We start from the raw sequence: 21,763 nt of genomic DNA, 5'->3' as shown, positions 1-21,763 counted from the left end.
TAGCAATTTATCGCTATACTTTACATTTGTTTACGTTGAGTGTTCACTGGCAATATTTGCAGCAACCGCCGATTCTCTGCAGGTCTTCCTACATTTCGCCAAAAATTTTCTAGCCAATACGACAGCATCACCTAACAGAAGCTGCATGGTACTTCCAACGTTACCCACTAGGTCAGGTACAACTTCGGCGACACTAGCTAACTTAGAGAATTTCCTTAAGAAGAGTGCTTTGTATTCACGTTCGTAGCGGTGTATCCATCCACCCTTCAAGCTGCACTGTCGGACCTCGTGCAACAAACAGATATTCCGCTTCTGCTCCCGTGACGGATGGCGCCCGATATGCTTTTGTTGTCACATTTGTCTCCTGGTTTGTTGCCATAGGCAGCCCACCACGTTTAGTCACGTACAGATTTTCACCGTCAGCTAGACGTCGTCTAGTATAGTTATGGGATACGTGCTTGGGTCTACGCGGGTCGCTTCTAATTTCTTCGCGCGATTTTGATATTATGAAAGGGACAATGATTCTGTAAAGAGGGTGTCATAAGATACATAGGACGAAGGAGTGTTTATTAAAAGAGTGTGCAAAAGGAAATTCTCTCTCTATGCAATGCAACAAGTATTCAGGGAATCTGAAACAGCGACAGAGAAGAGAGTGGAGGTACTGTGCCGTCAGTTGCGTGTAAATGGAAGTTTCGTCGTGATGAAGATGGTACTCTCATGTCGTTCTCGCACTCCGACAACCGGCATTTACGCTTCCTAAAAGTGTTTGATCATCAGTGAACTCGGTTGTGTCCAGTTCTGTTTACGGATAACCTTATTCGTGAAATTATTGTCAGACAAATAATTATGAAACTGAGAAAATACTGAAACTAACAGCCCTAAAAAAATATAGTGTGATACTAGGGGAACGATGTTCATCAGAGGAAATGAAGCCCATTTCTTGGCATAATACTAAACACGGCTATGAATTCAACGGTGAAATTGAGTGACTGTTTCATCGGAGACCGCTTATTAATGTAATGGTCTGGAAAGACTGGATGAAATATTAAAATAATACTCTTTTTATAATGAAGAACTTTCGCAATGTAATATACCATTCCTTTATGTGCAGCAAACATCCAGTCATTCTTCTCTTGTAAAGCTAAATTTTCTAATGTAATAAAAAATTCAGTTTTTTGTATTTTGTTTTTGCAATGTACAATTCATTTTACTCACTTTTTAGTGTAATATTCGCATTATCCCGTAATACAATAAAATTCTGATCATTTTTCCCTAGTTTAAAACGTGACGCAACGAAAACTTTTTAGCGTGAAAGTAGATCCTTCTCTCTTGTAATGTGAAATAGAAATCATATGCATTTGTATTATAAAAATCCCAAATAACCGAATGGGAATTAACAGGTTAGTGGATTATTCGTGCAAAGTTCGGTGGGGTTTTAAAAAAAAAGAAACAAATCCAAATGTATGCCGTTGTAACTGGAAAAAATAGTTTCGTTTAGAATATAAGTTCCTGGTTGCGGAGACGAAGCTCCCAGTCACGCTTCTTCGCCAGACTACTTCGTGCAACTGCCAGAGATCTTCATCCCTTTCCAGAGTATACAGGATAAAATTAGTTCGAATGTATTGACAGTGTGTATTTCTGGAAATGACAATTTTCGTTGAGAGAAGAATGAATGGCGAACAGTCACAGAAAGAACAGGACGCTAATTTTCCGAAACTAAGTGACGCAAACAACAATGTGTTTTCAGTGTAATTTCTTAGAAAAGTTGTCAGTCACCGGCGGATAACATCGGAGTAATGCAGATTGGCTTCTCAATCTGACATATAGTATGTTTGTATATATATTTATAATCGCACTTCGCGTTATTAAAATTGCCCGAATGTTGTCTGCACAGGACACGATCAGCAATGAGAGAAGAGGGCCATTGTAATGATTTGAGGAAAAACCAAAATCGGTGGATCCTTTTAAAATGATGATGCGTGTCTGTGGAAAGATAATTAAAAAGTTTTATCGTCAGAACAAACCTTGTTATAAAATGACGCTGTAGAAAACTGGCATCGGATCTCGTAATCTGGCTACTGACTGAAGGTAAGTTCGTTTATGGGACGTTCAATAAGCACTTAAGGCTGCGAACGTGGGGGATTAACCAGTGCATCGCCACATTAAAACAAACAACAACTAATGTTTGCTGAATGATATTAAAACTCAGATTAGAAAGAAGAATAAATTAAATACTAGGAAGTGAGTAAAGAAAATATTCATGACATTAGAATTAAGCTCAAGCAATGTATCAATACAGGATACCACCTTTTAATCCTTACGTAAAGGCAGACCGCTAACGAAAAAGGGAGGGTAAGACGGAACTGAGAAACTGGAATATGTCCTTCTCGAAAACAAATTCAGAACGAAATAAAGTCAAAGGATGAACACAAATGCAGCTGACTATATCTTTGAGATCCGTAAGCTGTATGGAAAATGCTGAATGTTGCATTATAAACTGAATGGCAGTTTGTCAGGGCATACATTGTCCTGACATTACTGGACCCAACGTAATTTCTTTTCTTTTCTTTGCCGTGATTTGTAAACGTCAAGGGGATGACTTACGAACGAAAAGCCTGGGCGCGAATTTTCGAAAGGTGGATTATGAGACGATGGAGTCGCACTCTATGGCCAATGGACAATGTGATGAAACAGCTTGGACGAAAAGTCAATAACAACCGCCAGGAGAAGGCAGCAGCGGAACCAGAGACAAGCGGAGTTTTCTATTTTCACGCAGAACAATGATGGACTCAAAGAATTTTTCTGATGGAGGTAATACTGTCTTGAACCAGGACAGAACACGACTTTTAGAAATACAAATTTTGTAAAAAACACTGAAAAAGTGTGGAATGGGAACAGAACGTTAAAAGGTAATGTGATGTGAAAATTGTATTATAAGTTTATATATCTCCTTATATGCGAAAACATTTTTAAAAAGGAATGTTTCAGATAGATTATATAACGGTAAGACAGAGATTTAGGAACCAGGTTTTAAATTGTAAGACATTTCCAGGGGCAGATGTGGACTCTGACTACAATCTATTGGTTATGGACTGTAGATTAAAACTGAAGAAACTGCAAAAAGGTGGAAATTTAAGGAGATGGGACCTGGATAAACTAAAAGAACCAGAGGTTGTACATAGTTTCAGGGAGAGCATAAGGGAGCAATTGACAGGAATGGGGGAAAGAGATACAGTAGAAGAAGAATGGGTAGCTTTGAGGGATGAAGTAGTGAAGGCAGCAGAGGATCAAGTAGGTAAAAAGGCGAGGGCTAGTAGAAATCCTTGGGTAACAGAAGAAATATTGAATTTAATTGATGAAAGGAGAAAATATAAAAATGCAGTAAATGAAGCAGACAAAAAGGAATACAGACGTCTCAAAAATGAGATCGACAGGAAGTGCAAAATGGCTAAGCAGGGATGGCTAGAGGACAAATGTAAGGATGTAGAGGCTTATCTCACTAGGGGTAAGATAGATACTGCCTACAGGAAAATTAAAGAGACCTTTGGAGATAAGAGAACCACTTGTATGAACATCAAGAGCTCAGATAGAAACCCAGTTCTAAGCAAAGAAGGAAAAGCAGAAAGGTGGAAGGAGTATATAGAGGGTCTATACCAGGACAATATTATGGAAATGGAAGAGGATGTAGATGAAGATGAAATGGGAGGTACGATACTGCGTGAAGAGTCTGACAGAGCACTGAAAGACCTGAGTCGAAACAAGGCCCCCGAAGTAGACAACATTCCATTGGAACTACTGACGGCCTTGGGAGACCCAGTCCTGACAAAACTCTACCATCTGGTGAGCAAGATGTATGAGACAGGCGAAATACCATCAGACTTCAAGAAGAATATAATAATTCCAATCCCAAAGAAAGCAGGTGTTGACAGATGTGAAAATTACCGAACAATCAGTTTAATAAGTCACAGCTACAAAATACTAACGCGAATTCTTTACAGACGAATGGAAAAACTAGTAGAAGCCGACCTCGGGGAAGATCAGTTTGGATTCCGTAGAAATGTTGAAACACGTGATGCAATACTGACCCTACGACTTATCTTAGAAGCTAGATTAAGGAAGGGCAAACCAACGTTTCTAGCATTTGTAGACTTAGAGAAAGCTTTTGACAGTGTTGACTGGAATACTCTCTTTCAAATTCTGAAGGTGGCAGGTGTAAAATACAGGGAGCGAAAGCCTATTTACAATTTGTACAGAAACCAGATGGCAGTAATAAGAGTCGAGGGACATGAAAGGGAAGCAGTGGTTGGGAACGGAGTGAGACAGGGTTGTAGTCTCTCCCCGATGTTATTCAATCTGTATATTGAGAAAGCAGTGAAGGAAACAAAAGAAAAATTCGGAGTAGGTATTAAAATCCATGGAGAAGAAATAAAAACTTTGAGGTTCGCCGATGACATCGTAATTCTGTCAGAGACAGCAAAGGACTTGGAAGAGCAGTTGAATGGAATGGATAGTGTCTTGAAAGGAGGGTATAAGATGAACATCAACAAAAGCAAAACGAGGATAATGGAATGTAGTCGAATTAAGTCGGGTGATGCTGAGGGAATTAGATTAGGAAATGAGACACGTAAAGTAGTAAAGGAGTTTTGCTATTTGGGGAGCAAAATAACTGATGATGGTCGAAGTAGAGATGATATAAAATGTAGACTGGCAATGGCAAGGAAAGCGTTTCTGAAGAAGAGAAATTTGTTAACATCGAGTATAGATTTAAGTGTCAGGAAGTCATTTCTGAAAGTATTTGTATGGAGTGTAGCCATGTAAGGAAGTGAAACATGGACGATAAATAGTTTGGACAAGAAGAGAATAGAAGCTTTCGAAATGTGGTGCTACAGAAGAATGCTGAAGATTAGATGGGTAGATCACATAACTAATGAGGAAGTATTGAATAGGATTGGGGAGAAGAGAAGTTTGTGGCACAACTTGACCAGAAGAAGGGATCGGTTGGTAGGACTTGTTCTGAGGCATCAAGGGATCGCCAATTTAGTATTGGAGGGCAGCGTGGAGGGTAAAAATTGTAGAGGGAGACCAAGAGATGACTACACTAAGCAGATTCAGAAGGATGTAGGTTGCAGTAGGTATAGGGAGATGAAGAATCTTGCACAGGATAGAGTAGCATGGAGAGCTGCATCAAACCAGTCTCAGGACTGAAGACCACAACAACAACAACATATTTCTTGTTAGCAATGAATGCTAAATGACATGTATCCATGTTGCTTTTAATACATGTCGTGATGGCTGGGTGTTGTGTGCTGTCCTTAGGTTAGTTAGGTTTAAGTAGTTCTAAGTTCTAGGGGACTTATGACCACAGCAGTTGAGTCCCATAGTGCTCAGAGCCATTTGAACCATTTAATACATGTAATCTGGTAGTTATTGTGCCTATGGTATAGTCCAGAGACCGCGGTAACACATATTGGTACCAGAGATATTAGCGAGGGCAGGCAGGAATGCGCAACGGCGTGTGGGAGACATTCCTAAAGAACCATCTCAGCACAGCAGCCCCGTCACACTGGAGGTCAATATAGTGTTGAGCATGCAAGAGCCCTGTCCATTCGAGACCTCAATTACAGCAATCAACATTATCATGTAGAAGAGTGCCAGTTGTTAAAGTTTTTGATGAAATATACTTTCTTAAATGTTGCACATCGTACAGCAATAGAAAAGTTCGTTAATAACTGCTTCAAGTGATGCTTTGTTAGACAATGACAGTCGTAAATTATACAGTAATTATGTGGCAAAAAAGTGTGACAAAGTTAAGTAAATCTTAATTCATTTTTGTAATAAAGTGAACTAATATTTCATGCTTTCTTCTTTGATAAGCCCTCCCCTAGAGCAATCAAAGAACCCTCAGTTATAGCTGGACCAAAGTAATTTCGTCAGGTCACAACAGTATCAAGTAAACTGAAATTTTACACATTTTTATTAAGGGAACTCGGAAACGGATTTCTAACTAATGAACTTGGGGTGCGATGAGGAGTCCCGTGAAATGCAACATCTTCTAGATGCAGTACAGGTGAGCTATGTATAACTGTACCCAAGTGGTCGGTTATTTGAAGAATATTCTAGTGTAGACGTGATCTCATAGAGACAGTGTTGATCTGGAGTTGACGTCAACTGCGAGAAGTCAGGGTACGGAGAAAATCAGTAAGAGCGTCGCCAAGTTATTTTATTTCCCTAGCATAAGACGTAGAATGTTTACAAAATTTAAAACGATTTCGGTGGGTACATGAACGTTCCCAGTGAAAACATATGTGTTTCGTATTAGCCGTGTTTTTAGGGTTCTGTACCTCAATCTATGGAAACGGAACACTTATAGGATCAGTTTGTTGTTATCTGTCTGTCTGTCTGTTCGTCCGACTGTTGAAAAGTCTTTTTCTTACGAACGGATGAACATATAAAGTTGAAGTTTGTGTCACACAGTAAGTTGTACGGTTCCTTAGTAGTGTAAAACATATAAGCTCCTAACCCGATGCAATCAAAAGATACGTCCATTTACGTCTCATATTGTGATATTCGCAAACTCATTCATCAAAAACTGGAGTGTCCTTCTTATTGACCTAGAATCACGAAATTTTCCAAGAGGCAAGTTTTCACACTACAATCAAAGGAAGGAATCCAGAAATTGTTAATTCGTAATTATATCACACGAAAAAAAAAAATCATTTGTTCTCAAGACTCCCATTTTCACGGGAACGGGTAGAAATATCAAGTTGTAATTTGTAACTCGTACTAACGTCTATAGTCTTTTGCTACTTTAAAAATGTTAAGCTTTTAAGTCAATGAAATCAAAAGATACGGTCATTTATGCCACATATTTTGATACTCGCAAACTCACTGATATAAGATACTGCAACATGACGTGAAATCATGTAATTTGTCAAGAGGAAAGGTTTCACAATACAAGTAAAGGAAAAGAATCAGAAGATCGTTAATTTGCAATTATATCACATAAAAAAATATTTCCTGTGTGTTTTGTTAGCCGACTTCAAACATAAAATTACAAAATTCTGGTAAGTTTTGGAATTCCTGCTCCAATATCCTCCCAGTATCAACATACCAGACAAAAATCATCGAAAACCTCGATTCCCAGGATGGATGAACTATTTATATAGATAATTAAGTTTCTACGGAACGCACAGTGCGCGATCAGGACTCGCAGCTGGTTATCAGTGCATTCTGCTTAAAAAACAGTTCTCAACGCCTTATGAAGATGCAAATCGGATTTGCTCTAGTAAACTCGAAAGCGATAGATTACTTTGAGATTGAGCGTGGTGAGTGTGTGTTAGTCAAGAATCCCTTACAGGCGACAAAAACGCCATTATCAGCATCTTACTGAGTATGAACGAAGTCGTGTAACAGAACTACGAAAAGCTGCACATTCATTCTGCGGTAGTTCAGGAATGCAGCCACTATACATGAGTGGAGGCAGCGGTATAGTCACGACAATATACGGTCGCAAGAATACAGGACTGCTAACAGACACGTGGCATTGCTTAGAGGGAAAACGTGAGACCATCGTGTTCGGCAGTATCGCAGCAGTTGGCACTGCAGTGACTGAACGACTGTTACAAATCGGTTACATCAACATCCATACTCTGCAAGCCACCTGACGGTGTGTGGCGGAGGGTACCTTGAGTACCTCTATCGGTTCTCCCTTCTATTCCAGTCTCGTATTGTTCGTGGAAAGAAGGATTGTCGGTATGCTTCTGAGTGGGATCTCTTCTCGAGATATACGTAGGAGGGAGCAATATACTGCTCGACTCTTCGGTGAAGGTATTTTCTCGAAACTTCAACAAAAGCCCATGCCGAGCTACTGAGCGTCTCCCCTGCAGAGTCTTCCACTGGAGTTTACTTATCATTTCCGTAACGCTTTCGCGATTACTAAATGATCCTGTAACGAAGCGCGCTGCTCTCCGTTGGATCTTCTCTATCTCTTTTATCAACCCTATCTGGTACGGATCCCACACTGCTGAGCAGTATTCAAGCAGTGGGCGAACAAGCCTACTGTAACCTACTTCCTTTGTTTTCGGATTGCATTTCCTTAGAAGTCTTCCAATGAATCTCAGTCTGGCATCTGCTTTACCAACGATCAACTTTATATGCTCTGCCGGCTGGGGTGGTCGAGCGGTTCTAGGCGCTACATTCTGGAACCGCGCGACCGCTACGGTCGCAGGTTCGAATCCTGCCTCGGACATGGATGTGTGTGATGTCCTTAGGTTAGTTAGGTTTAAGTAGTTCTATGTTCTAGGGGACTGATGACCTCAGCAGTTAAGTCCCATACTGCTCAGAGCCATTATATGATCATTCCATTTTAAATCACTCCTAATGCGTACTCCCAGATAATTTATGGAATTAACTGCTTCCAGTTGCTGACCTGCTATATTGTAGCTAAATGATAAGGGATCTATCTTTCTATGTATTCGCAGCACATTACACTTGTCTACATTGAGATTCAGTTGCCATTCCCTGCACCATGCGTCAATTCGCTGCAGATCCTCCTGCATTTCAGTTCAATTTTCCATTGTTACAACCTCTCGATATACCACAGCATCATCCGCAAAAAGCCTCAGTGAACTTCCGATGTCATCCACAAGGTCATTTATGTATATTGTGAATAGCAACGGTCCTACGACACTCCCCTGCGGCACACCTGAAATCACTCTTACTTGGGAAGACTTCTCTCCTTTGAGAAGCACAGCTCCGAGCCAAACGCTCTTTAGCGTGCATTCCACTAAACCCAAACCGCCGCCATTTGCGACTTCAGTAGAGTCAAGCGAGAGCTTATTGGAGGACCGGATCGAGGTTTGTTGTGTTTTCTGATGACAGCAGGTGCTCCCCATGCCGGTGATGGCGTGTGTTGGTGAAAAGGAAGCCGGTTGAGGGCCTGCAACCAACCTGTATGCGTGCTAGACGCACTGGACCTAACGTGGTGAGATTTCGTATGATAGCAGGAGCAATGTCGTGGCTATCCAACCTACCCTGACTGCAAAATTCGTACGCCGATGTGGTGATTCGACCTGTTGTGCTGCCATGCATAAATCACATTCCAGGGGATGTTTTCCAACACGATAACGCTCACCCACAAACCGCTGTTGTAACCGAACGTGCTCTAGAGAGTGTCGACATTTTACCGTGGCCTGTCCATTCACCAGATCAGTCTCCAGTCTAGCACATATGAGACATCATCGGACAATAATTCCAGCGTCATTCACAAACACCATTACCCGTCCCTATACTGCATTGACTGACCAAGTGCAACAGACAAGGAACTCCATCGCATAAACTGACATCCGGCACTTGTACAACACAATGAAAGCACGTTTGCGCGCTTGCATTCAGCATTCCGCTGGCTACACTTGCTTAATGTACCAGCATTTCACAATTCTATTGGCTTATATCGCGATTTCATTAACCTGTGATCTTGCAATGTTGATCATTTAAATATGTTACCTAGACAAATTCACTACATTTATTTGTTGGTGTTGCAATGTTTTCCGTCAGCTTATACAGCAGATCGGGAATATTAGCGGGCAGTGTTCATTTACGGTTAGTATTGAAATGTCACATAAAAGAATTTAGCCGTAGTAAAAATTGCGGTTTTGAAGAGCGCGCCGCAGCGCGTAGTGTGAAGCAGTCGCCCTCCGTTTCTGGCGGTAGCGCTATGAGCTCGCCAGTCAGTCGGAGTCTGGGGTCAGTCTCTCGTCCCCAGCTTGCTAGTCTGTCTCTCGTCCGCATTTGTTAGGCATTTAGTGTCTGTCTGTCGTTCGGAGTGCTAGTATGTCTGCCGTCGTTCGGATCAACCTTTAAAGCCGGCAAAATGAGTCTTTCCACTCCGCCAGTAAGAGAACTCAGCGAGTGGTCGCCCGGTCGGGGCTTAGTTCCTGCATCTGAGTCTGCGCGTTAGGCCGCCAGTCTGCTCCAGTTTGCTCAGGCAATGGTCATTGGTGGTTTGATCGATCGGTTGGTTGGTCGCGCACTGACACACAGGATGACTTGTCCGTCTTGAGCGTCGGCGCATGTGAGGTCGCCACGTGAGTCCAGTGGGCCGCGGCGTATAGCGAGGGGTAGTGACTTCGCGGTCGACACGAGAGCAACAGGAGTCAACCCACGACATCAGTCTGGCCGGTGCGAGCTGCGACGCCGTGAGACGGGAGATCGGCGCGCCTTCCTGCGTGCGTCGAAGCAGCTGGCAACGGACGTTTCGGGAGAGCGATTTGGGGGTGGTGCGCCAGGTCTTCTCGAGAAATCGCAGAAGTTAAGTGATCGGTGATACGTTGTTTGATTTACTCTTGTTAAATTATACTTGTTTTCTTGGTGAGGTCACCAGCCGTTTTTCTTCGGGGTCGTCCCACCATTCTTCTCCGTTTGCCCACCCGCGGGAAGGTGGTTGTTTATAAACTGGGTGGTCCGTTTTTCCCTTGTGGAGTAGGGGCGGGTTAGAGCAACCTGCGGTTCGGGTTGTTCGGTAATCTCCATATCAATCTACCGTACGTTAGTAGCTGCCTCTGTCATCTTTGTCGAATTTGGCGCGTTCTACATCTACATCTACATCCATACTCCGAAAGCCACCTCACGGTGTGTATCGGAGGGTACCCTGAGTACCTCTATCGGTTCTCCCTTCTATTCCAGTCTCGTATTGTTCGTGGAAAGGATTGTCGGTATGCTTCTGTGTGGGCTCTAATCTCTCTGATTTTATCCTCATGGTCTCTTCGCGACATTTACGTAGGAAGGTGCAATATACTGCTTGACTCTTCGGTGAAGGTATGTTCTCGAAACTTTAACAAAAGCCCGTACCGAGCTACTGAGCGTCTCTCGTGTAGAGTCTTCCACTGGAGTTTTTCTATCATCTCCGTAACGCTTTCGCGATTACTAAATGATCCTGTAACGAAGCGCGCTGCTCTCCGTTGTATCTTCTCTATCTCTTCTATCAACCCTATCTGGTAAGGATCCCACACTGCTGAGCAGTATTCAAGCCTACTGTAACCTACTTCCTTTGTTTTAGGACTGCACTTCCTTAGGATTCTTCCAGTGAATCTCAGTCTGGCATCTGCTTTACCGACGATCAACTTTATATGATCATTCCATTGTAAATCACTCCTAATGCGTACTCACAGATAATTTATGGAATTAACTGCTTCCAGTTGCTGACCTGCTATTTTGTAGCTAAATGATAAGGGATCTATCTTTCTATGTATTCGCAGCACATTACACTTGTCTACATTGAGATTCAGTTGCCATTCCCTGCACCATGCGTCAATTCGCTGCAGATCCTCCTGCATTTCAGTACAATTTTCCGTTGTTACAACCTCTCGATACACCACAGCATCATCCGCAAAAAGCCTCAGTGAACTTCCGATGTCATCCACAAGGTCATTTATGTATATTGTGAATAGCAACGGTCCTATGACACTCCCCTGCAGCACACCTGAAATCACTCTTACTTCGGAAGACTTCTCTCCATTGAGAATGACATGCTGCGTTCTGTTATCTAGGAGCTCTTCAATCCAATCACACAATTGGTCTGATAGTCCATATGCTCTTACTTTGTTCATTAAACGACTGTGGGGAACTGTATCGAACGCCTTGCGGAAGTCAAGAAACACGGCATCTACCTGTGAACCCGTGTCTATGGCCCTCTGAGTCTCGTGGGCGAATAGCGCGAGCTGGGTTTCACACGACCGTCTTTTTCGAAACCCATGCTGATTCCTACAGAGTAGATTTCTAGTGTCCAGAAAAGTCATTATACTCGAACATAATACGTGTTCCAAAATTCTACAACCGACCGACGTTAGAGACATAGGTCTATAGTTCTGCACATCTGTTCGACGTCCTTTCTTGAAAACGGGGATGACCTGTGCCTTTTTCCAATCCATTGGAACGCTACGCTCTTCTAGAGACCTACGGTACACCACTGCAAGAAGGGGGGCAAGTTCCATCGCGTACTCTGTGTAAAATCGAACTGGTATCCCATCAGTTCCAGCGGCCTTTCCTCTTTTGAGCGATTTTGATTGGTTCTCTATTCCTCTGTCGTCTATTTCGATATCTAACATTTTGTCATCTGTACGACAATCTAGAGAAGGAACTACAGTGCAGTCCTCCTCTGTGAAACAGCTTTGGAAAAAGACACAAATTTATTGCTTGGAGTGTAACTGCCTAATACCTGAAATATGTTTTGACCTTTGGAAACTTTGATATTATTGCCTATGATCTTGAGAGGCGGTATCTGTGTACTGTAGAGTATCTTAAATATTGTTTGGCCAACCTTGTAGAATTTTATATAAGATTGCATTTCATGGGCTTTTATTTAAATGATCATTTTAGTATATAAAGTTGCCACCCATTGACCGTAAGACTTTTCTTAAAAGTTAACATCAAGTTGCACCTTCGGTGGCAAGGTTAATATTTTAATTGTTAGTGTTTTGTACCATTTCCATCACTCATACGGGGGGTGCATAGTTTGTGTGCTTGTGTAAATTGTTACAACTCTTAGTTTAAAGTTATCTGGTGTGTTGCACATTTGCACCAGTGTAGTCTTTCAGAGGATGTTGTGAGCGGTCGTAACTACGGCCGTGTCAAAAGGGAGCGGCAAGGTTCTCTGCCCGAAAGTTCATACAGTCAGTTTCTTTCTGCCTCTGGATAAATTGTAACTTTGATATTTAGAGGGTGCTTTCTGCTTATAATTTTAAATCTGTTTTTTAATGCTTTTAGGCACTATTAAAGTGAATAAAATTCCCATTTGTTAAAAGAAATTTGGTTATGATTTCATCAGTTACTCCCTGGCAACTGCTTCCATGCTTACATAGTGTGATTAAATGTGTTAATGTTCTTGATGAATCGCTAGTAAATAAAAGAAATTCTTTAGAATATTCTTTGGAAATAAATCACGGTTGAAAAACTGAAATCAAAGCTTTTATAGGCCTTCTAATGATGACATCAATATTCAAATCGTCTCATGAAGATATGTTGTCTCTTTTCGAAAAGGATCTGTCCGGTCGTCCTATATTTGTGGTGACAATGTCGGCCAAGCGCTTTGAAATACTTCTAAGCAGCCTGAGACTTGACGATGCGTCTACCACAGACGAAAGAGAGAAGTCAGATCATGCAGCTGCTATATCAAACGTTTTTGAGAAATTCATTTTCAATTCTCAGCAATTATACTGTGCAAAAGGCAACGTTACAGTGGATGAAATGTTAGTACCATACAGAGAAAAATGTCCTTTCCGTGTTTATACGCCTAGCAAACCAGCCAAATATGGCATAAAAATTACGTGCCTGGCAGACTCTGGAAGCACTTACCTCTTCAATGCCTACATATATTCACGGAAAGATGGATGTGGCCTGACAGAAGAAGAAAAAAAGGTTGCCAAACCACCTCAGGCTGTTTTACGTCTGTGCAGACCAATAGAAGGGAAGCAGTGGTTGGGAAGGGAGTGAGACAATGTTGTAGCTTCTCCCCGATGCTATTAAATCTGTATATTGAGCAAGCAGTAAAGGAAACAAAAGAAAAGTTCGGAGTAGGTATTAAAATCCATGGAGAAGAAATAAAAACTTTGAGGTTCACCGATGACATTGTAATTCTGTCAAAGAGAGCAAAGGACTTGGAGGAGCAGTTGAACGGAATGGACAGTGTCTTGAAAGAAGGGTATAAGATGAACATCAACAAAGGCAAAACGAGGATTATGGAATGTAGTCGAATTAAGTCGAGTGATGCTGAGGGAATTAGATTAGGATATGAGACACTTAAAGTAGTAAAGGAGGTTTGCTATTTGGGGAGCAAAATAACTGATGATGGTCGAAGTAGAGAGGATATAAAATGTAGACTGGCAATGGCAAGGAAAGCGTTTCTGAAGAAGAGAAATTTGTTAACATCGAGTATTGATTTCAGTGTCAGGAAGTCGTTTCTGAAAGTATTTGTATGTTGCGTAGCCATGTATGGAAGTGAAACATGGACGATAAATAGTTTAGACAAGAAGAGAATAGAAGCTTTCGAAATGTGGTGCTACAGAAGAATGTTGAAGATTAGGTGGGTAGATCACATAACTAATGAGGTATTGAACAGAATTGGGGAGAAGAGGCAGCATAGGGGTTTTTACTCCATACAGACAAGCTTTGAGGCGTGCTTATTGTGAGGGACAAGTTGTAACTCCGGTTCTCCCTGTGCTGGAGCCACGGCATCTGGCCGACACCCGATGACGTCGAAGTTGGGGAAGCAGAGGAGCGAGTTGTCGACCACCGGTGCCATCGCGCGCCAGAACCGGATGTAGCTGCTGTTAGCCCGGGCCCGCCGATAGGCGCTCTCGCCGCACAAGCGCACAGTCGGCCACTGGCCGCCGTCCAGGCGCGCAATTGGGACGTCCGCTCCAGCAGTCGGACAGACCGGAACCACGTCCGTCCGCCGCTTAGCAACCGCGGCCCACCGGAAACGAACGTGCACCGCATAGTTTCTCGCTTCGCCGCACACGAGTGGTGGCTAAATTAGTTTGAACAACCTTGCAGCACGTTATAAGGACACCTCTGCTATCTAAAGCAGCTAGGCCACTCCAGGGACTCGGTATATGTAAATCGAGAATAGCTCTCAATGCAGTTCATGCAATTCCCTAAGACCAGCTGGAGGAAGCTGTTGTTTGTTGTGGCCTTCTCTCCGATGAAAGGTTTAATAATGCTTTCCGTGCTAATCAATCTCGAGCAAGTGCTCTCCAAGACTAGAAAAAAATGGACGCATCACGAAGGAATCATCAAAAAGGGACTGAAATCGGTAGATGAGCCGTACATGTAAAGACAAACAAATGACTACTATTGCAGAAAAAACTTGTATGATTTATTCAAGAGAAAGGGCTTCACAAATTGAGCAAGTCGATACAGTGTAGGTCCACTGCTGACTCTCAGGCAGGAAGTTTCTCGGCTTGGCATCGACTGGTAGAATTGATGGATGTTCTCCCCAGGCACGTCGTGCCAAATTCTGTCCAATTGACACGTTAGACAGTAAAATTCCCGAGCTTTTTGGAGGGTTCTGCTCATAATGCTTCCAACGTTCCCAATCGGGGAGATATCTGGCGACGTTGCCGGCCAAGGTAAAGCTTGACAAAGACAAAGACTAGCATTAGAAACACTTACCGTGTGCAAGTGAGCGTTATCTTGCTGAAATGTAGGCTCAAATGGGCAACAAAAGGGGACATAGAATATCGTCGACGTACCTCAGTGCTGTAAGGGTGTTGCGGCTGATAGCCAAAGGGGTCCTGCTTCCTGCTATGAAATGAAATGGCAACGCTATACGTACGCATCAAAATCGCGTCTGCAACGGAGGTGCGTTCCAAGTAGAGAGCTGTAATTGAGTTTCTTTTGGCGGAAAAGCAGAGCATCACACGTATTCATAGGTGCTCACAGAATGGCTACGGAGACCTGGAAATGAACGAAAGCACGGCGAGTCGTTGGACGAAGCGTCTGTCATCATCTCAACGAGGTCGCGCAAACCCGTCCGATCTCCCGCGTAAAGGGCTGCTGCACACAGCTGTGACTCCTGCAATGTTGAAACGTGGGAACGCTCCCATTCGAGGTAATCGGCGGATCACAATGAAACAACTCGCTGCACAACTGGATATCTTTGCTGGTAGTGCTGAAGCACTCACTCGTCCGTTGGGACACTCAAAGGTGTGAGCCCGCAGGGTAACTCGCTGCCGAACAGAAGACCACAACCAGCAACAAAGGACTAGATGCGCGGAATTGTTTGCGCGTTACGAGGCTGATCGTGACAATTTCTTGTCGAAAATCGTCACAGTCGATGAAAAGTGGTTTCACCACTTTGAACCGGAAACAAAACGGCAATCCATGGAGTGGGTCCACACCAACTATCCCAGGAAGCAGAAGTACAAAGCTGCACCCTCAGCCAGTGAAGTCATGGCTACCGTCTTCTGGGACTCTAAAGAGGTTATTCTGGTTGATGTCATCCCTCATGGTGCAACCATCAACTTTGAAATGCGCTGCGCTCACCTCAGCCAATTGGAGAAACGACTCGAGCGTGTTCGTTGCAACGAGAATGTAAACGAACTTGTCCTTCTCCATGACCACACAAAGCCTCAAACTCACACAGGTCTGTGGAGCTGACAAAACTTCATCGGCCTGTACTCCCTCACCCACTCTGCAGCCCTGATCTCGCCCATTCCGACTTCCATGTGTTTGCCCCAATAAAGGACGCACTCGGAGGGAAGCAGTACAGGGATCACGGGGATGTTACTGATGCAGGAATACGTTGTCTCCGAGTCGACCATTGGAGTAGTATCACGTGGTGATTCAGACCCTCCTAGTAATGTGAAGTAAGGCGGTCGCACTGAACGGAGATTATGTTGAAAAATAGTGTTTTGTAGCCAGAAGGGTGGGGGGATGTGGTGTATTGGAATCCTGAAAAAAAAATAATGTGATTTATGGATCCTTCCGTTTCTTCTTGGTACAAAAGTTCCATATTTAAGGTTGAATAACAAGTACAATGTTTAGAACAAACCCTAGAAAACCAACCTGCTTTTGCAAAAACTGAGTTGTGTTATTTATTGAACGCCGCTCGTACATAGCAGGAAGAAATATATTGGCTAACCCCTCCAGAAACGTAAGGCCTCGTAACTTTAACCCTTAACCCCAAACATCGGTCTCTCAGACCCCTCGTTTATTTTAAATGTCGAGTGTGGCAACACTGTAAAAAAGCTTGGCTTCACTTTCCCAGTATCTTCGCCGCAATACTTTCCGCGTGTAAAGCAGAAGTCAACAACCAGTTTTACTTCATCAGTGAAGACATACAGAGTATTGTTTAGGGGAGTGCGCAAAGTTGTGTGCCTGAGATACCGCATGTTTCGCATTACGTACAAGAATTTGGAAGGTCCAATAGACTGCATGTTTCTAATTGCGACATAAAAAAATGGTTCAAATGGCTCTGAGCACTATGGGACTTAACATGAAACGTCCCCTTTTAACAATTTTACACGACTGTGCTTAACCTGACACACAATATTTATAGCGCAACGCAATCTGACTTTCAAAATTCCCTACAAAAGAATGGCCCTGACTAACATTAAACTATACCTTTCACAAATCACTTACCTCACAAAAATCTTCGCCGCTCAAGCTACTGCAATACAGCGAGCGCCACTACTGCCAGCTAAATAAAAGATTCAAACTATGGAAGGCACTAACTACTGATAGGGATAGTTAGCAAATCAAAGATATTAATAGAGAACAAACAATGTATTTACCTTTATATCATCATTTATAAATGTAGCAGTTCATGACAAATTACAAAGCTCCGCCATCTCTCTCCCCACATCCACCACTGCTGGCGGCTCACCTCCAACTGCCAACGCTACGCGCTGTTCACAGCCAGCTGCCTAACACTACAATGGCGAGTATTACAACAATGCAAAGCAGCCACAGACTGCACACAGCACAGCCAGTGATTTTCATACAGAGGTGGCGTTACCAAAAAGAACCTAAACAGCCTACTTACATAGCCCCCATGCTCCCCACAAAAAATTTTACAAATTGGTTTGGGCAGTGGCCAATACATATTTGTTAAAATTTTTCATAATCGTAATTACAATAACAAAGAAATCAAATGCACACACTTATTGATACAATGTTGCTCAAAAGCTAAAATTTTCTCACAGTCCATAAAGACAGTCCTGATCATTCATCACATTGCAGTGTTTTTCTCAAAGTCTGAGCAGTAAAAGAAAATGCACACAGAAGTAGTGGATTTCCATGCAGTCTTGAAGAAGTAGCGTTGTCCTTCCAACGGAAAGACAGTGCTGACTCTTGACATGCTGACAGGTAATGGGCCACAACAGAGCAAACCCACAGCGGAGTCAATCGAAGTTTTGAAGAATATCGTTTGGTAGGTCATCACAGAGCAGACCCACTGTAGTCCTGGTAGAGATTACGGTATTGGTGGGCCACCAGAGGCGCAGACCCACTGCAGTCCTTGTAGAAATAATGGTACTGGTGAGTCAGCAAAGACGCAGACCCACTGTAGTCCTTATAGAGACGGCCAGCAGCCATCTGTTGCAAATGTGCAGGTGCACAATCACCATCGAAGAGTCTTGCGGAGAATATAGCAAGTCCATAAACCACCACTTGTGCACTCACAAAGTATTTTCTAATTGTCCTTAGAACCAGCAATGCTGTTAACGAGTCCCTTGCTGAATTATTTACACACGTGCAAACACTATCAGTCCCTACCTCTCACATATTGTCCATATACTATGACCAACAGAAACGTGTCAGTGAAATGTAACTTACAAGTTACTTAATTTGATGAACTGGTGTCAATTACAATTTTATAACATAAGAATACAATTACAAAGGTACAAAATACATCATTAAAGAACATAACAATACAGATAACATTTGTAGTAATACAGGCTTTACAAAAGAATAAAAATATATACATCAGTGTTACAGGAATTATGACATGAGTACATACATGAAAGATCAGAGTAACTTTCGAAACATCAACTTCACCCATGAGCATTAAAACAAAACAGAACAAGTAATGTCTAAACATCTTTACAAAGTAAATGACATAGTATTACAAAAATTCTACAACATAAATCTTAATACCTAAACACTTAAAGACAGGAAAAAGACAAATACACAATGGTACATACACACATAGCATAATAATACAAAAGGAAAGGACAGGGTTTGTTTTACTGTAGTATTTTGCATGGAGATCTCCCTTCGTTCATCATTATTCCCAAAAAGTCCTATCTGTACCTCTTTTCTGTATTCTAACCATATTTCTTTCAAAATAAATATGGCTCATTGTACAATACTCATTTAGGCCCAAATCGTTTTCAGATAACTTTCAAAGCATTCTTTCCCTATTCTCCGTAGTTAGGTTCTTATATAGTCTACCCCTCTTAAGCTAACTTAAATCTACTGAGCTCAGATGCTAAACTAAGGGACGAGGCAATGCAGCATCACATAAAACAATTAATATAAACAGCAATGAAAAAAAACGCAGATTTGCGAAGCAAGCAGCATTAAGAAATTAGCAAAGCAATTGTAATATTACAACTAATCTAAGGCAATGTGCAGCAAACAATAAAAATAAATCATTAGTAAAACTGGCTTAACAGAATAATACAAAGTCAAATTCAATAACACTATGCCTGGCAAACAGCAGCAACTTATACCTAAACATGACATAGCTCAAGCAGAAAAAATATTACAGTAAAAATGGCCATGTTTAAAACTTACGTCACATCTTAACACTAGAGTGATGCATCACAAAAAACTAACTCAACGAAAAAAAAATTACCAAGTAGTTGAAAAGAAAATTGTGTATGCAGTTCCTGTTATTAGTCCCTTCTTATTGTTCTTTCCATTCCAAGAGCTCCTTTTTCGAAGAATGTGGGTCATAAAATAATTATTTAATAGATCTGTTGACAGAAAGTGTTCACATTAGCAAATGAATTTTTTTTTATAAAACCCATGCTGCAACACAGCTGGAAACTAGATATCAAATGAAATAAGCAACTATGAAAGGCAAAGCATAAAAATATCAGTCAATAGTCATGTGACATTTCATAAGTTAGTAGAAAAATCTATCAACTAGAGAGACAGTAGTCATAATCAGGTGTATAGACATAAAAATATTTCTCGTCATTTCATTAGGCATCCAGTGTAATCATTTGTTTTCAAGTTCGACCGTGTCGTTTTTACGATGCTTTCTACAAAGGAATGTCAGAAGCGAGGTTAATGGCCTCTTTTTTTTCTCCACCTAATGGCTTTTTCTCCCGGCGGCTGGCCCAGCTGCGCGCCACTACGCATTACATCAAGGTCACTTACCTTTCTTAACGAAATATTTACGACAGCAGTTTTCGCTACAGCGACAGTCTCATATAAAAATATTTCACAGGTCAAGAATTAGCGTTGCAAATCTGTAGAAACAAAATCTTATTGATATAACAGTGTACAAAAAAATTTTCGTCGGCATTGTGATACATTCACGCATTTACACACATTTCATAATTCTAAAAGTACGATTCTCGGTTTCCAACATACGTCTTCACAAGGCAGAGTTCCTAACCGCTACTCATTACTCCTTACCTTATTACACATATACAAATTCGTCGACGCTTCTTCAATACTTCATCATAAGATACATAGCATAATCAAATTCTTCATATAACATCAGCTTATTAATCATAAACATACCTCAGCAACATAATACACATCGTCGTCGTAAAAATATCATAACATCTCAGTCAATTCTCAAAATCGTCGTAGCTTCCTCCAATAATTTCAAAACCTAAGAAAAATTCTCTGCTCATTTCAATAGTGTCATCTACCTCAAACGTACTTTAAAAATCTTTATCTCATACCAAATACATCATTCAAAGCTCTCATAGTACCACAATGGTTCCGAAAAATATGAACATTTTACAAAGTACAGACAAAATACAGTTTCATAAGTGTGAAGTTATCCAACTGTGTAATTGCGTAAACATCTGTCACTGACGTAGTAAAAAGAATGTTTGTTTCTCTGTCAAATAATCAGATAGCTGTGTAATTCTGTGTTAGAGAAATATGGTACCGATGTGTAAAGTTGTATAAGCAAATACCATATTAGCTAGGGCTCCTTGTGCGTGCCAAACACATGGTACACAAAGTAGGCGTGTACCCCCCTGAGGATTAATGAATAATACCCTCAGGTGTTACAGGTTACAGCAATGGAATGAAATGTGTCACAGAAAACCTTTGTATCATTGTACTTCAAATATCTTTAAAAATAAATGATTTAAGTGCAAGATTAATCACTCAAATACGTGTCCTGTAGCGCTAAATGTGCGTCTTGCTGTAAGATAATCTCTGTGGAAGTGTCGTAATTATTGTCCTCCGAAAGCTAAGTTCCGCAGAAGTCAATGTACTTACCTCATGATAAACAAAAGTGAAATGCTTTGCGTATAGATATCTTAGTTATTACGCTTATTGCGATGATGAAGAAAGTACTGTGCTGTAATGTATTATTGTGCTACGGAAAAGGCAGTCTCATTGTAGCTATACCACAAAAGTTAATACTAAAACATGTTTTACTTTCCAGAATAAAACAGAAAACTGTGCAGATATAAAACAGAAACACTGCAAAAGCAACATTGTAAATTGTCACTCATTAGTAGCGTCGTGATAAAATCGTGTAGCTGTCACATAAACTAACCACTGTGTCATCTGGTATCTCACTGAAAGTACTTTAAATCCAGAATGTATTTTCAAGTAAACCAAAATGTTACATTAAAATCTCATTAGCAGTACTTGCATATGTTCTAAGTATGTGAGCCTTATGGTCGTTACGTAATCGTGCCACTAACAAGCAAGAATGTACACACACAATAACACTGTGTCATCTGTTCACTATAACAATGCATTCGTAATTACTGTATAAATATGTTCCCTAGGTTCTTGACTGGATAGTTTATTTTAAAACATAGTTACATGTTAACAGTTTCGAAGTGTGACAAAGACTACTAGTAGTGTGAAGTGAAAAATTTCATTGGAAAGACTTAAGTTAAAAAGCAGATTATCTTTCAATAAACGGTTTTACATGTGAAATGTGGTGCAAGCCTTTACTCTTCCTACTATGCAGACCTCCATCTTCAACGGAATTATCATGTGGTATATGGTACATCGGTAAAGAATGCTCAAATTTTTCTCAAGTTTAGCGTCT

The sequence above is a fragment of the Schistocerca nitens genome, chromosome 8 (genome assembly GCF_023898315.1).
Source record: "Schistocerca nitens isolate TAMUIC-IGC-003100 chromosome 8, iqSchNite1.1, whole genome shotgun sequence".
NCBI lineage: Eukaryota > Metazoa > Arthropoda > Insecta > Orthoptera > Acrididae > Schistocerca > Schistocerca nitens.
Note: the sequence above shows the minus strand (reverse complement) of the source record.